Source organism: Triturus cristatus, chromosome 6 (genome assembly GCF_964204655.1).
Source record: "Triturus cristatus chromosome 6, aTriCri1.1, whole genome shotgun sequence".
Lineage (NCBI taxonomy): Eukaryota > Metazoa > Chordata > Amphibia > Caudata > Salamandridae > Triturus > Triturus cristatus.
In genome coordinates, this window is record NC_140589.1 from 165,032,499 (window position 1) to 165,047,177 (window position 14,679).

At 48.6% G+C, this 14,679-nt stretch overlaps 1 protein-coding gene across 1 annotated transcript in view; it reads left to right on the plus strand.

The window, feature by feature from the left end:
* Nucleotides 1–3,371: 3,371 nt before the first annotated feature.
* Nucleotides 3,372–14,679, plus strand: part of GATA4 (GATA binding protein 4) — a 158,214-nt gene continuing 146,906 nt past the window's right edge. Inside the window, exon 1 of the mRNA XM_085610436.1 lies at nucleotides 3,372–3,576. The gene's annotated coding sequence lies outside the window, so the exon portion shown is untranslated. The remainder of the gene's footprint in view (nucleotides 3,577–14,679) is intronic.

Genomic DNA, 14,679 nt, shown 5'->3' on the forward strand with positions numbered 1-14,679 from the left:
CACCTCATACCCCGACGAGGCTCCAAAGCGCTTCTGGGCTACCACGGAAAAAGCCACTCAGTTTGCTGTGCCTGCTTAGTAGATTGTGGATTTATACTGTGGGTTGTGGGCCAACGCGTTTACAAGTGCAACACACATTAACACAGCACACATTTTACCTCAAAGATCAGTAACATCCTTGTCCGATGGGTATAGAGAAAATGCCTCTCCCTGTAATAGATTACAACCTTTAAACAACCGCTACCAGTACCTGGCGGTAGTAGCCGCCATCGACTATGCGCTAAACCACACCCTGTGTACTGCTGGCATTGAGAGGAAAACTCGAGTCCATGTCACAGAAGAGATGCGAGAGGAGGACGAATGAACAAAATGGAGGCAGGGTGGCACCGTTCTGACACAAAGGAAACGAGTCTTTCAAAGGGGAAGTAGGTAGGAGACACCACCGCCTTTCTCCGAGGCGAAGCAGAAATGCCTCGGAGAAACGCAGTGGCGTTTTCAGATTCGGGGGTGTGTTTCTTTTTCTCTCCTCTTGCCATTGGCTGGAGGAGAAGAAAAAACACGCCTGAGAAAGGGCGTGGCTAAAAAGTGGAAAGAAGAGCACGGAACACGCCCCCGAATCTGAAAAAGACGGAGCCTATTTGGAGGGACGGCTCTCTCCTCCAATGGCTGGCCTCCGTTTAGGTAGCCAGCCAATGGAGGAGAAGCAAAAAGAGAGGCGGGCTAAATAGCCACTCTAAGAATCATTAAATCTCCGACTTCCGGTTCTGCCTTCAGCAGACCGGACGGTCCTCGACCTAAAAAGTAGACGAGCAAGCTCCTGGAGCATTCAATTCCGTAATTTCGTCCCTGCCTGCGTCCTCAATGGAGGAGGCATCTGAATTTAAGATGGTACTAGAAATGCTACCAGTGTTAGATGGAGCCGCCGTTTTTTCTTTGGGGACTTGTATGTTATCAAATTTAGCAGCAAATGTAAAGATGCGACCATGATCATAATCTTGGTCATCTCGCATAATTTTATTAAGCTTCCTATTCTTGACAGCAGTTTGGTGACTAGTAATCTGATCTTTAAGAATAGCATAATTCTTTGTTGTTGCTTCTGCTAGATTAAGCTGTCTAATCTCTTCTTCCGGGGTTTTAATCTCAGCCTGAAGTTTAAGGCATTTTCTCTCAGCATGTGTTATCAATATTTTCATCATGTTGAAAGATGAATTATGTAGATTGTCCTCCCAATCTGATAGGAGGTCTGGGTCAAGATCATCGAAATTAGGAAACGTAAGTATTCTAAATCCTCTAGGGACCTTTTTGTTTTCGAGATATCTTTTAAGTGTGACCCCGTCCCACCATTTGGAGAGCTCACTTTTCTTAAGCCTTTCAAGCTTCTGGAACTTGAATTTAAGGCCTTCTTTTTTATTCAGTGTTACACTTGAAATGGCTTGTTTGATCTCGCTACTGGGTTTAAAAAGATCTTTAGCTAATTCCTCTCTATCATCATCAAAGTCATTTTGAGAGAGAAAGTTTTGACAGAATTTGATAACAGTGCGTCTGGTGGCATCGTAATCGGTCAGGCGAAACCACCGACCGTGAGTCGGTCAGCTCCGAATCCGAGACGGTGCGAGATGGTGCCGGGCGGTACGTTTCCGCCCGACACCGTAATGAGGCCTTTCATGTTCAAGTATTTTATTGAGCCTCCAAATCTAAAAGTCCTGAGATAATTACAGCCTGTTCTTCTTATTTGAACAACAAATGCACTGGCTCCCTGTCAACAAGAGGATATCCTTCAAGCTCCTCATCCACGCACACAAGGCACTCCACAAGACCGGCCCAGCCTACCTCAACAGACGACTCAGCTTCTACATCCCCAACCGCCATCACCGCTCCGCCGACCTCTCACTCGCCACCGTCCCACACATCCGAAGAACAACCACCGGCAGGAGATCCTTCTCCCACCTCGCCGCCAAGACATGGAACACCCTCCCACTGAGCCTACGACAGACCCAAGACCTGCTGACCTTCAGGAGGATGCTCAGGACCTGGCTGTTCGATCAGTAGTGCCCCCCCCCCGCCCCCCCAGTGCCTTGAGACCCTCGCGGGTATGTAGTGCGCTCTACAAATGACTGATTGATTGATTGATTGATTGATTGATTGATTGATTGATAACTAGATGTGTGAATTTCTGGGATCTTCAACCCTACTTTAATAATTGTCTGGCCCCACTGTTCAGAGCTTCTGGCCCCACTGTTCAAAAATTCAGGCCTACCAGGTTAATTAGCCACACGTGTTAATTTATGATCACTCAAACCACCCACACCGGATCGGTTTCTTTTGTATAGCGCTCATTACAAAAGTCTCTTGGCGCTGCAAGGATGCTGCAAGTCCTCTTGCCTGTCCACAGTCCTGAAGAAATAACTTAGAAAAGGCATAGGCCTCGGGGCCCAACTACAGAGCGAATAACCTCCTCCAATCTCAAAGAGACCTTTAATGAGGTCCACACTGATAGGACCTGCACTGCACCCCCCATAAACACTACTTATAAAGAGTACTGTGGGGGCCGCCATCTTGCTACGGGAACAAATACCAATACCAAACCAGCCTATGGTTGTTGTCAATAGGCTCCATGTGCTCGTATAGGTGCACTGCACCTCTCCATAAACACTACTCGTAGAGAGTACTGTGAGTGCAGACTGGGGCGCCGCCATCTTGCTGCGGGAACAAATACCAAACCAGCCTATGGTTGACAATAGGCTCCCTGAGCTTGTAAAAGTTAGAAAAAGACAGAACGACCGGGTACAGCGGAATTGTAAAAAAAATTACATGGGCTACTCACAATGATTTTTGGGGAGTAGGAGTGTATTCGCAGCCATATAGGAGTATGTAAAGAGTACTCATGTGGTACTCATTTGCATACTCATGAATGCTTCTGTATATCAGCCACTATATTGTTGTATCCCCCTATATTAAATAAATATGGGCTCGGCCTGCCTGCCTCGGAGGGGGGTTGGGGTGCATTCACATTACCTCCAGTGAGAAATTACGGTACTGACGAAGACTGACACTGCAGTAATGAAGATAACTGGGAACAACTGTAAAGCGCTGTGAATCGCTCGGTAAACGCTCTAACCGCTTCAGACCTGCACCGAAATTACTGAAAACGAACTTGGGGAGAGAGCCAGTGTGTGTGCAATTAATTTACTGTGCATGTATGTATCCTGCTAATTTTAAGATGTATATATTGTTCAGGCTCATCCCCGCCCCACTCAGAATAACAAAAAATATGAAAGAAAAAACACGTGCATAATGACGTCAAATGAGTGTATTTCATTTTACGACGTGCATCTTGTAAAAACTACGTTGGTTTATTTGTTTCCATAAACGACCTCGAGCGGCGGCGGGGGTGGCTGCCGCCTCTCGCTCCCGCTAGGTGTCTTCGGTTTGTTTTCGGTTCTGTGCCTCTGCCGGTCACTGCTCGCCAGCACCTCGCCCGTGTTCGTCACGAGTTGGCGCTTTAATTGCCTCCATTGGACGCTGAACAGTTTGTGATCGGACAGCGCCGGGTGCACAGCACAGAAGACGCCGGAGGTACATCTGTCGTACAGGGTTTCTTTTTCTGTGTACCTGTATTTGTGCCGCGGGGGAGATGGTGGTGGGGGCTACATTACCAAACTAACCCCAGGAGACTGGAGATCCGCGTGTCTGAGCGCGTGGCTCCGCTGGTTGTGTTGCGTGTGTTAAACTCCACTTACACACCCAGGCTCACTGTATGTTTTTTGTTTTTTTTTAAACATATTTTCCTACCCTGGATCGAACCTTCAACGGGAAAGTTTAACTTGCATTCCCATTTGATTCTGATGAAATTTAAATGCACACCTATACATACATTCTGCATGTCCTCAAACACCCCATATATTCAGAGTCATGTCAGAGGACCCCCGTCAGATGGTAAAGTGCCCCCTATCGTGACAGGTCGCGCTGATTGATAGTAGCAATAGCAGTGCGGGACGGATAAAGTGACGCTTCCCGTCGCTGCCCCTGCCGTGCACATGGCCTCTCGTCCCCGCGCTGCCGGCTACAAGGGGTTGAGGGCTGCGGGGTTCACTGCTTCCATCGCGTTGTATTTATAATTCCGCTCCGTAGAGGCTGCTATAACTTTAAGGATATATTTTAAGCACACTTCCAGAAACGCTCCACAAACGCCGACAGGGCCCTTATGTCGTATTTTTTTTTAAAGTGAAGGCAAGTCTTTTGAATCGGAGATTGGAGGAAGTTTTCTGGGGGGTTTATTTGAAAATGTGCATTTTTTTATTTCGCGTTTATCCCTCACTGATCCGTTTGTTCCAGTTCTGGTTTCTTTCTGTCATTCGCGCTGTTTTCTTCCTTTCTTGTTTCATTTGCCTTCTGTTCCTGTTTTCAATTTTTTTCTTTTCTTCCGCCTCTTTGACTTCCTCTTTGTTTTCTACGTTCCCTCGTCTATTTGCAATATATTTTGTATATATCCTCTTTTTATCCGGCCTCGTGTTTTTTTAGTTTCTTCGTCTCATTTTCCCGTTTCCTTCCACTTCTCAATTATGTCTTGCTTGTAGCTTCCTTATTTCTCTTTTGTTTTTTACTTTGATTTCCTTCGCTTCCTTCATTTTTCTGTTTTTGTATATTTCTTTCTTTGATTGTTATTTTCACTTTTCTAGTTTCTTTTTTTTCTTCCTTACATTCTTCCCCTCGTTTTCTTTGATGTATTATTATTATTGTTTTTATTATTAATATTGTTTTTATTATTAGTCGTAGTAGTAATATTATAATAATTATTATTGCTTTAATATTCACTTTTCTCCATTGCAAGTTTATTCTTTCATTCTTCCCGAGCGCATTTCTGCATTTTCCTTTTCTGTCTGACCTCCAGCGCATTTCTTCATTTTCCTTTTCTGTCTGACCTCCTTTCCCTTGTCTTCTTCGCCTTTAACCACGGCCTATCCATCGAATGTGAGGTATTGGAAAAGCAGCGCCCACCGGCCTCGAGCCCCACAGAGGCGCGCCGAGGGCACAGTTTGAAACCCTGCTGCCACTGGCGATGACCGGGGCGCCAGAACCACGGTGGGCACACGCAGGCGTCCCTTTCCGGGTATGTTTCTGTAAACAACTTGAGGCTTTTTGAGAAATAAAAGGAATATTTTATTGTACATAATAATTGTTTTTATTTAAATAAAAACAATAATGTATTGTATATAACCCTACAGACCCGCGACGCTATTCTTGAACGCTTCCTATGTAAGTAGCGGACTAGCAGTGGTCGTCTCTAAATCTTAACAACACTAACCCTTTGTAGCGCTTAGAAATGCCAGAAGGGCGCAGTGAAGCGCTGTGGCAGCAGCCCTGTTGTAGTTCGTACAGTTTGTATACATTAAGGGTTAAGTCTGTTTAGCTCACGGCGGTGGTGTTGCTTGCACAGGTGCTCCCCCCACCCTCCCCCCCACACACACACATCGGCAGAGGGCTGCTTCGCTGTATTTCGGTAATATGGCCAGACTAGCCCCTGTGCAGCTAAAAGCCCACCCCGCGCTAAGAAGTGAGGGGGCTCTTGTCAGGGTTGGGGCGGTGAGCGCTTTCTTTAAGAGACTTGTGTACTCCGTGCTCCCCGGGGGCCGGGGCTGATTGCGTTGCAGGTAAAATGTGTGTGTGCACAATGGGCCTTCACCGCAGCCAGTGACATCCTGACTGGAGAGAACACCTGGGGGCAGATTTACAAGCCCCTTGCGCCACTTTTGCGTCACTTTTAACATGGGAAAAGTGATGCAAAAGTGGCGCAAGGGGCTTGTAAATCTGCCCCCTGGTGTTTCTACTGGAGTTTTTAAATTGTAGGCCCTGAGGTGAATTACTTCGATGTGATCCCGGCTTCCACTTGTACCCACGTTGTGTGACTGTGTGCACAACATATGTCTGAGCCCCAATCCTGGAGTGCTGTAACACAAAATGATGGGGTCCCCTGTCGAATGTTATGAAGTACCACTCAATCTTCCATATCTTAGAAATATTCATTGACCCTGTACCTGCCCCCACACATATAACGGCATCCATGCACACCCCCCTCCCCTCGGGGGCGCCCGCATACTGTCAGCAGTTGATGTTCCCGCTTTATTTTGTGTTCTCTTCACGCCGCCTTGCCCGTGGTTTCAGTTCCGCGCCGGCCCCCCTGTCCCTCTGGCGGTCGCACACATCTCAGCTGCCTCTGGGGGGGGGACGAGACGAGATGTCAGGGTTTTCTGAATCACCGCTCCTTGGATGTCTGTGTGTCACCCGCGGTTCACAGTCGAGTCCCCGTGTAGTTACTCCTGCCTGTTTCTCTCTCTCAAGGCCGCTAATGTATCAGCTCATTCATTTGTCATTCATTCATTCGCGAACACGCCTGAATGGGCATTCATTCATGTGTCTATGTACGTGCACATTACCTGGCAGGAGGGTTAAAGACATGGGCTCAGTCACCCCTAACAGACACTCGCGGCCGCAGGCTCGGAGCCCACCAGTCTATCCTCATTCAGGGTCAAACAATGAACACAAAATCTCGTTGTGTAATTACACTCAGCCTTTCATCCTTCACGGGTCAACCAATAAGCAGTGTAATCCCGCGCTGCCTTTCAGCCTTCTGATACCACTCGGGTGCTGTGTTCCTGCCCTCGGTGACAGTGCAGTGTGCCATGTGATATATTGTGTGCATTGCCTATATGCAGCAGGTGATGGTCGCGTGCTAAAAGGAGCCATGGAGATATTTCCCCTGCAGATATTTTCGTGCCAGTTGCTTGTTGCATACATGGCCTTACCTAATATAGCGCTTTAAAGCAGTTTCTAGCACAATAAACCGCTCCGACAAAGGGCTGCCGGGTCAGGTGGCAGGGAGCGTAGTATCGCTTTGTAAATCACTCGCCCAGGCGGGTGCCCTGCGAAAAGAACTGTTACGACTCGACTGTCGGTTCGTTTATGGTAAAAGAGTTTCTAAGCGCTTCTCTCAAATCAACGATTACGTATTCGCTTCCTGCAAGGCCGATTTAGCATTTCGTGTTCCAAAGGCGGACATAATAAGTAACAATAAATTGTTCAAATGTAGCACCTGTGGTTTAAAGTGATTCGAGGGCAAACCGCTCTAACAAGCGCTTTGTAAAGCAAAGTGCTATAACAAGGACTAGGATGAATTTATGAATCGATCTACGAATCAAAGGCTGGATGCCTGTGCGCTGTAGTCTTCGAGTAACGTGTCTGGTCGAAATATACACCCCCAGGCAGGGAACTCCATACAGGCGGCAGCTGACGTGCGGTGTGGCCGCACAAAGCGCTAGATTTGTGAGAAGAGTGGCCTGCGCGTGACACTTGGATGAATGTATTTGCGCCCAATTATATTATAGAATGTCAAATGGATAAAAAAGGAGACGATTAATAAACACATTAATGGGTACGTGGGAATTATAAATACTCTGATCATGGGAGGGATGAAAGTCAAATCTGCTCGCGAAGGCACGGGGGAATGCCTCACGATTGTTAGAATTCATCGGAAAAATTAAATTAATTTGCAATGGTCACATTAAATTAATTTGCAATGGTCACGTGGAACCAATGAAACCCCAAGTTGTGGGCTTCTTCCAGCCGCTTAAAGCAGACCCGGTATATCAAATGCAATATTTTATGCGGAGACCTGAATCCCAGTGCTGTGGAGACATGATACTCCCGAGTCCTGTGCGGACCCTGGTGCAGGGGACATTTCACAAGTATCGCTCCGTCCACACACTGCACCTCGCCCGGGAGTGAATGCATACACGATACACGTCCAATTGGATTATAGCATGTCAAATGGATAAAAGGGAACCGAAGTCTAAAACACATGATTGGGAGCGAGAAAAAATAAAATAAATATATATACATATACATAAATAAATATATATATATATTTGTGTATATATATATATATATATATATATATATATATATATATATATATATATATATATATATATATATATATATATATATATATATATATATATATATATATATATATATATATATATATATATATACTCTGCTCCCTGGGAGGACTGAAAAGCAAATGTGCCCCGAATGCACAGGGGAATGCCTCACATTCGTGTGAATTCATCAAAACATTTTTTTAAAATTAGATGTGTGTCTTGTATTAATGACGTCTAACTAATGAAACCTTCAGGCTGTTGCGTGCTTCTAGGCGCTGCATGGGTTGACTCTCGAAAATATTTATCAACTACTCACCTACAAAAAAGTACTAGTATGCAGCCTGAAAACTGCCCCCCTCCCCAACCCCCTGCCTCATTATCACGAACTGCAGTGAAAAGCCAGTGTCTGCGCTGTCGTGACATGATGCATGCAGGGAACGTGGGCGCGCACAGCCCCATTCATCATAATTAAAAATAAACGGCTCATTAAGTCACCTACTCATCCTTCACGCCTTCTGCAGGTCGCGGTTTTGACGCTCCAAGGCCGGCCACCGCTTTTATTCTCCATAGGGGTTCAGGGGGGCTGTATGCATCATGCTCATATCACAACGCTACCCACACTAAACCCTCACACGTGTGCTCTGTGTTGAACCGGACCCTACACATATTGTCATCGCCGTCACCATTTTCAGTTTCTGAACAGAACACGTGCTTTTTCCGGTTCTGTCCCATTTAAAGACGCTGGAAGCTTAGAACACACACATATATATATAGATATCGCGATGTGTTGCCAATAAGTTAAGTTAGATGTCATTGGGTAAGGGTCGGGAGCACATCACATTTGCCATGAACGTACTATGACTGGCACGATTGTTGTTTAAAAGCGCTTGGAAACGGCAGGACTGCACGAAGCGCTATTAATGGCATCGCCGAGATATCGTCTTGCACAGACTTTGACAATGCACTGCGTGAACATCAAGCACACGTACCTACACGTGCAAACGCATCCTCACCTGGACACAACAAATGCACGTGCAATGCCAGTCCGCGTGGCATGTACCACGCTGCCCCCTTCTTGAAAGTATGCATTTTCATTCATAACAAGAAACACACGTCTGAAGCTTGGCCCTGACGAAGCGCACGTGCCTTAAACCTCGACAGAGGGGCAGTTGGCGCTCCGTTTGTACCCTGTGGGTGTGAGTGAATAATACTTTATTTGTACTTCACAGCTCCTCACACCACCACACACGTTATCAAGCATATGACACAGGGCTGTGCTGAGGAGGTCACAGGGGCAGCTGCGGGCACGGCTTGCACTAGTGTTTGTTAATCCCTGACCCTGTACGGTGCGCCTCGAAGCTCTTGCGTTCCAGGGTTCGTTCACTTCATCTTTCCAGACAAAAAAAAGCGGTTTCCGTTCTTTTTATCGGAGCTCCACAGGTCGTGGGGATAATTGACGTATCGTGGCCTCCTTCTTCGCGTCGATTGTGTCTCCTGCACAGCTCGCTGTCCAGTCATCGATAAACGTATCCATTCATACAGTGACTCGTCCCGTGCTGTCCATGTGTTTATTCTTGTGCCCCAGATGCAAGCATTCAGGACGGAGAGGCTTGAGGCGAGGTGCAGCGCCGAGAGGCCGAGGCCTTGGCAGTCGCTGCGCTTTACACCGTCCCTTGGATGCGGCGCGCTCCCCCCGGCTCTCCCAGAGGGCTCTGCCGGGGCCCTCCAGTTACAGGGAGCTGTGCCCCAATCAGTGCCCGGGAGAGTCCCAGGTGGCCCCCACCGAGGTCAGGGCCGGTCTGAAGCGGCCAGGAGATGGCATGGCCCTCAGGGGCCACCGGTCCCAGGTCAGCAAGTTCACCCGCCGTGTTCCCCTACTGCCCCCTTTCTGGCAGCACCAGGCCGCGTTCAGCCGTGGCTGTCCCTCACCGACCATGGGGTGCGGCTCCCGTCTGTCCGCCCTCTGCTTTATTCGCCCCTATGCTCTCTCAGCCCCCACACCCCCCTGCCCCTGGTCACTAGTCTGTTCACAGCCCCTCCTCCACTCTCACCTCTCCTCGAACTCTCCCCCCTCTGCCGACCTTCACACCCGCCGCTGCATAACACCCTCTCCTACCTGCAGCGCCTCGGCTGCCTCCTCGGGCTCAGGTGTCCCTTTCCCGCCTCCACGCCTCCCCCTCTCGGCAGAGGGCGCTGCACAACCCGGGTCCACGTTCAACAAACTTATTTCTACCTTCGCCCATGTTCCAGGAACTCCTCATTCACCGCCTTCCCACCCCTTATCCATTCACCCGCCATTCACCCCTCTCTTGCCCATTCACCGCCCTCCCCCTCCTGCCCATTCACCGCCCTCCTGCCCATTCTCTGCTCTCTTGCCCATTCACCACCTTCTGCCCATTCACCACAATCCTACCCATTCACAGCTCTTTTGCTCATTCACCTCTCTCCGGCCCTTTCACCACTCTCCAAACACTCTCCTGCCCATTCACCGCTCTCCTGCCCATTCACCGCTCTCCTGCCCATTCACCCCTCTCTTGCTCATTCACCGCCCTCCTGCCCATCACCGCTCTCCTGCCAGTAAACGCTCTCCTGCCGATTCACCGCTCTCCTGCCCATTCACCCATCTCTTGCTCATTCACCACCTCCTGCCCATCACCACTCTCCTGCCAGTAAACGCTCTCCTGCCGATTCACCGCCCTCCTGCCCATTCACCGCTGTCCTGCCCATTCACCCCTCTCCTGCCCATTCACCCCTCTCCCACCAGTAAACCATTTCCTGCCCATTCACCACTCTCCTGCCCAGTCATCCCTCTCCCGCCATTCACCCCTCTCCTGCCCATCACCCCTCTCCTGCCCATTCCTGTGCTCCTGCCCATTCTCTGCTCTCTTTCCCATTTACCCCCTCCTGCCCATTCACTGCTCTCCTGTTCATTCAACCCTCTCCTGCCAGTAAACCCTCTCCAGACCATTCACAAACTCTCTTGCCCATTCACCCCTCCCCTGCCCATTTACCCCTCTCCTGCCCATTCACCGCTCTCCTACCCAGTCACCTCTCTCCAGCCAGTCACCCCTCTCCTGCCCATTCACCGCTCTCCTGCCCATTCACCGCTCACATGCCCATTCACCCCTCTCCTGCCCATTCATCACTCTCCCGCCATTCACCCCTCTCCTGCCCATTTACCCCTCTCCTGCTCTTTTCCGTGCTCCTGCCCATTCTCTGCTCTCTTGCCCATTCACCCCTCCTGCCCATTCACCTCTCTTGTCCATTCACCACTCTCCTGCCCATTAACCTCTCTCCTGCCATTCACTGCTCTCCTGCCCATTCACCCATCTGCCCATTTACCCCTCTCTTGCTCATTCACGGCTCTCCTGCCATGTCATCCCTCTCCTGCCCATTCACCCTCTACTGCCCGCCCACCTCTCTCCTACCCATTCACTGCTCTCATGCCTATTCACTGTTCTCTTGCCCATTCACCTCCCCTGCCCATTCACCCCTCTCCTGCCCATTCACCACTCTCCTGCCCACTCACATCTCTCCTGCCCATACACCACTCTCCTGCCCATTCACTGCTCTCTTGCTCAGTTACCGCTCTCCTGCCCATTCACATCCCCTGTCCATTCACCCCTCTCCCGCCATTCACCCCTCTCCTGCCCATCACCGCTCTCCTGCTCATTCACTTCCTCCTGCCCATTCACTGCTCTCTTCCCCATTTACCCCTCTCCTGCCCATTCAAACTCTCTCGCCCGTTCACTGCTCTCTTGCCCATTCACCGCTCTCCTGCCCATTCACCTCTCCTGTCTTTCACCCCTCTCCTTCCCATTCACGCATCTCCTACACATTCACCCCTCTCCTGCCCATTCACCCCTCTCCTGCCCATTTACTGCTCTCTTGCCCATTTACCGCTCTCTTGCCCATTCACCGCTCTCCTGCCCATTCACCCCTCTCCTGCCCATTCTCCACTCTGACGCTTATTTCTACTTTTGCCTCTATTCCAGAACCTGCACATTATCTACCCTCCTAGCCATTCTCGACTCTCCTGCCCATTCGCCCCTCTACTGCCCATTCATCCCTCTCCTGCCCATTTGCCCCTCTTCTGCCCATTCACCCCTCTCCTGCCCAGTCATCCCTCTCCTGTCCAGTCACCCCTCTCCTGCCAATTTACCCCTCTCCTGCCCATTCCGCCCTCTCCTACCCATTCACACCTCTCCTGCCCAGTCACCTGTCTCCTGCCCATTTACCCCTCTCCTGCACAGTCACCCCTCTCCTCTCCGTTCTTCACTCTGACATTTATTTCTATGTTTTGCCTCTATTTCAGTACCTGCCTATTATCTACCCTCCTACCCATTCTCCAGTCTCTTTCCCTTTCCCACATCTCCTGCCCATTCTCCAATCTCCTGCCCATACTCCATCCACGAACTGCCCATTGAATGGGTCTCGTCATCCCCTGCTCACCGACCCCTTACTGCCCGTTCATTCCCTCTCCACTGGGCCTCCACCCAGAGACGTTTTAATGCATGGGCAAAGTGGGCTCTGGCCCAGGGCCCCAGCCTTTGAGGGGGCCCCCTGACAGAGTCAGCTCCATTCTCCAGAGTTTTGCCCTAATGACCTTGAATATTTCTTAAATAGAGTGTTTTAAATACTGTTTTCCTTTAATTTATTTTCTATGTACCTGATGTATGAGAGTCTAATACAACCATTTTGCAGAGAAATGCTGTGTTTATGTTTCATGCAATATGCATTAAAAAATGTATTTTAGCTCAAAACAAGGCCTAACATATAAGAAATGGGAGGACCTCAAAGAGATTATTTGCAGTAATATTGGTGAGCTGCTGCTATGTTACCATATTGAAAACACACATAACTATCCCTGAATATTAGATATAAACACATTTTTGGCCGTATTGCTGAGAAGTGATGCATCGCTGTGTGAAAACAGGGATGCACCACTTCTTAGTGCGCCCTCCTTGCGACATGAAGCATCATGTTGCAAGGAGGTACAGATACGTCAGCATTTCTGAAGTATCTGTAGGCGCAAAAGTGATGCATTGCTGGGCTGTGTCTGAAAATAGACGCAACTCCAGCAATGTGTTCTTTCACATGGGGCAAGCCCCATGTGAATGGGCCTGCATCAGTCTTATGCCTGCTGTGAGGCAGGTGTAAGATATTGACGCATTTGCACTCTAGAAGTGGCGCAGTGAAATCTGGTAGATTTCACTGCATCACTTCTACGAGGCTTACTTACGTGGAAATGCCCATCCTGCATACATTATACCTGGCGCAGGAATAATGTGGTGCAGGGGTTTACAAAGTGACACATCTGCCTAGATGCGTCACTTTTTAAATAGGGCGCAACATGGCACATTTTTTACGCTGCTAGTGCGTCACAAAAAGTGACGCACCAGCAGCGTAAAAGTGAAGCAAGGCCTCATAAATAAGGCCCTTAGAATTTGGACGAGTGTTCCTTTGCACTGTCAGGGACCTAATGAAATGAAATAGTGTATTTAATAAAGCACGCAGCTACTCAGACTAGAGTGTCCTGGCGTATGACTGCAAGAGAAAAACACACGTAAAAGACCTATCAGTTATTAAAAAGACAGGTTTTTAAGTTCTTCCTGAAAGAGAGTAGGTCTGTGGTTCGGTTCAGAAACTTAGGGAGTCTATTCCACAATGTTGTGCCTAGAAAGCCAAGGGATCTGCCCCCAGTGCGGGCACAGCATATTTTAGGCATGATGGCCAGGTTGGCATTGGAGGATCTTAGGGGTCTAGATGTTGTGTAGCGATTAACGCACTTATTTAGATAGCCAGCTCCTAAGCTGTGGAAAGCTTTAAAGAAGATGGTCATCGCTTTGAAGTCGATCCGTTCTTTTATGCGGAGCCAGTGTAGCGATCTGGGTTTAGGTCTCAGGATGGCTCTGGCTGCCGCGTTTTGTACCACTTGTAGGCGCTGGATAAGGGATTTGGGAAGACTGAGGTACAAGCTGTTGACATAGTCAAGCTTTGACATCAGCAGAGCCTGCACAACGATCTTTCTGCTTTCAAGCGGTAACAGTGGCAGGAATTTGTTTTGCATCCGGAGTATGCCAAAGCAAGCGCCAGTTAGGTTTTGGATTTGAAAGCGCAAGGAGAGTGTCTTGCCTATGACAATTCGTAAGTTTTTTACTTTCTCCGTTTCCGCGGGTGGGGTGGCAGATCTTCTGGCCACCAAGAGCTCCAGTCAGGCATTTCTGGATTACCAAGGAAAACAACTTCAATTTTGTCAGGATTGCACTTCAGCTGATTGACCTTAAGCCAGTTAAAAACCTTTGTGAGGCAAGACCTAATCATTGCCCCATCAAAGTCGGTTCATTTTTCACATGTAAAAATCAGCTGAGTGTCATCAGCATAGGAAACAATTTTGGCGCCCTCTTCCTCTACCAGAAATGCAAGGGGGGATAGATATATAATAAAAAGGGTAGGACTGAGAATGGAGCCCTGAGGGACACCTACATTCATGGCTGGAACCGAGGATGAGAAAGGGGGGAGCCAGATGTCCTGAGATCTATTTATTTATAAAGTTTTATATAGCGCGAACAAAATCCCAAAGGATATCAGAGTGCTTTACATAGGATGGAAGGCAGGACATAAATCTAATAACGACATCAAGTAAGAATGCACCACATGAATAATAGCATAATTCCCAGACAGATGAATCAAGGAGAGTAGTACAATAAACAGGTATAAAGCAGGCTACAAGGGGGGC